The sequence below is a fragment of the Calidris pugnax genome, unplaced genomic scaffold (genome assembly GCF_001431845.1).
Source record: "Calidris pugnax isolate Ruff unplaced genomic scaffold, ASM143184v1 scaffold155, whole genome shotgun sequence".
Lineage (NCBI taxonomy): Eukaryota > Metazoa > Chordata > Aves > Charadriiformes > Scolopacidae > Calidris > Calidris pugnax.
In genome coordinates, this window is record NW_015090886.1 from 28746 (window position 1) to 30998 (window position 2253).

A 2253-nucleotide genomic window follows, 5' to 3' on the forward strand; every position below is an offset into this window, starting at 1 on the left:
GAGCCCCGGCTGCGGAGCCTGAGGAGAGGGGGGAGGCAGCTGGGCGAGGAGGTTGCCAAACGGGCAGAGACGGTGGCTCCCGGCGATGCCGTGCCCGCAGCTCAACATCTGGGGCCCGTGGTCGCCGTCCAGGCAGCAGCGTCACTGCCTGTGCCAAGGCATCTTCCTCCTCCTCCTCCTCTTCCTCCTGCAGAGCCAGGACAGGGGGACCCCAGATGAACCTCCAGCCTCTGGGGGGGACTTTGGGGCAGACCCCAACAGGCTCTTTTCAGGGATGGGTCCGGTCCCCAGGGGCCAGGACCACCCTGCTGGTGCCCACACGGGGTCCTTTTGTCACCCCCTCCAAGGGTTTAAGGGGCAGAAGGAGAGGGAGGGACAGTCACCCCAGGGCTGTGCTGTACCCCACGTCCTGGTCCCCCCAAATCTGCCCTGTGGCTGTACTGTACCCCATGTCCTAGTCCCCCCAAAATCTCTCCTGTGTCCCCACGGCAGTGCTGTACCCCGTGTCCTGTCCCCCCAGATCAGCCCTGTGACCCCAGGGCAGTGCTGTACCCTCTCTCCTGATCCCCTAAATCTGCCCAGGGCTGTTCTGTACCCCCTGTCTTGGGTCCTGGTCCCCCCAAGCTGTCCTATGACCTCAGGACAGTGCTCTACCCCACATCCTGGTCCCCCAAAATCTGCCCTGTGACCCTAGGGCTGTGCTGTACTCCATGTTCTGGCCCCCAAAATCTCTCCTGAATCCACAGGGCTGTGCTGCACCCCCTGTCCTGGTGCCCCAAAACTGTCCTATGATCTCAGGGCTGCGCTGTACCCCATGTCTTGGTCCCCTAAATCTCTCCTGTGACCCCACCACTGTGCTGTACCCCCTGTCCTGGTCCCCAAAAACTGTCCTGTGACCTCAGCACAGTGCTGTACTTCGTGTCCTCATCCCTCAAATCTGCCCTGTGACCCCAGGGCTGTGCTGTACTCTATGTTTGACCCCCAAAATCTCTCCTGTATCCGCAGGACTGTGCTGTACCCTCTGTCCTGGTCCCCCCAAACTGTCCTGTGACCTCAGGGCAGTGCTGTACCCCACATCCTGGCCCCCTAAATCTCTCCTGTGACCCCACCACTGTGCTGTACCCCCTGTACTGGTACCCAAAATCTCTCCTGTGTCTCCAGGGCTGTGCTGTACCCCCTGTCCTGGTCCCCCAAAACTGTCCTGTGACCTCAGGGCAGTGCTGTCCCCTAAGTCCTGGCCCCCTAAATCTGCTCGGGGCTGTGCTGCCTCCATCCCTCCGTGCCAGCGGACACCCCGGTTTGCTGGAGCCCTCCTGCTCCGGGACCTCTGCGTGGACAAGCTCTGGCTTCCCCCCCAGATTAGTGGGTGACTCCCGCCCGTCCCCCCCGGCGGGGGATGTGGGGCACCCCACGGCGCTGCCGGCTGCGGAGGTTTCTTACCAGCAGATGTCAGCTCCCGCCCGGGGATGCGGCTCCGCTCCCGGCCCCGCAGCGTCGCACCCGCCGGTGACAACCTTCCCGGGGGGGCTGTGGGGGGGTGACAGTCCCCATGGGTGACACGGTGGCCCCCGGGGCCGTGGGTGCCATCACCATCCCAGCGACCTGGGCTCTTCCTCCGGGAGCTGTGGGGGTCCCACTCACCCCCCCCAACCCCTCACCCCCGGGCCCGTTGGGGGGCTGCTGGGGTCATATGAGAAATTATCTCGTTATTGAAATTAAAGGGGTGCAGGGGAGGGGATGGGTGTGTGTGGGGGGGGTGCAGCGAGGAGAGAGTTATGATTTGAGGGTCCCACAACGATTTATTGTCGTTTAGACAATTATTCTCTCCCCCGACGACCCCTCCCCACCTGGGAAGGGGAATTGGGGGAAAACAAGGAAACCCGAGGGTTGAAATAAAAATAGGATAAGACTAAATAATTAACAACAATAATAATGAACCAGTATTAATCCCAATACTAATATAAGATATATAAGGACTGTCCCCAGCCCATTCCATCCCAGGAAGCCGTGCCCCCCCAGCAGGGACAGCCAACGTGGGACACTGTGAGCGCTGTGGCTTCGGGAGGAAGGGAAGGGCTCAGGGCTCCGGCACCGGGGCAAGGAGTTCTCTGGATCCCAGACATCGAGGGGGAGAGAGAGAGCTTCTCATCAAACTTTCTAATTTCTATGGAATGTGCCATTCATGTTATGAAATAACCCTGTTGGCAGCTTGGGTCAAGTGCCCGGGTCTCGCTCCTCCTCGTCCCAACACCT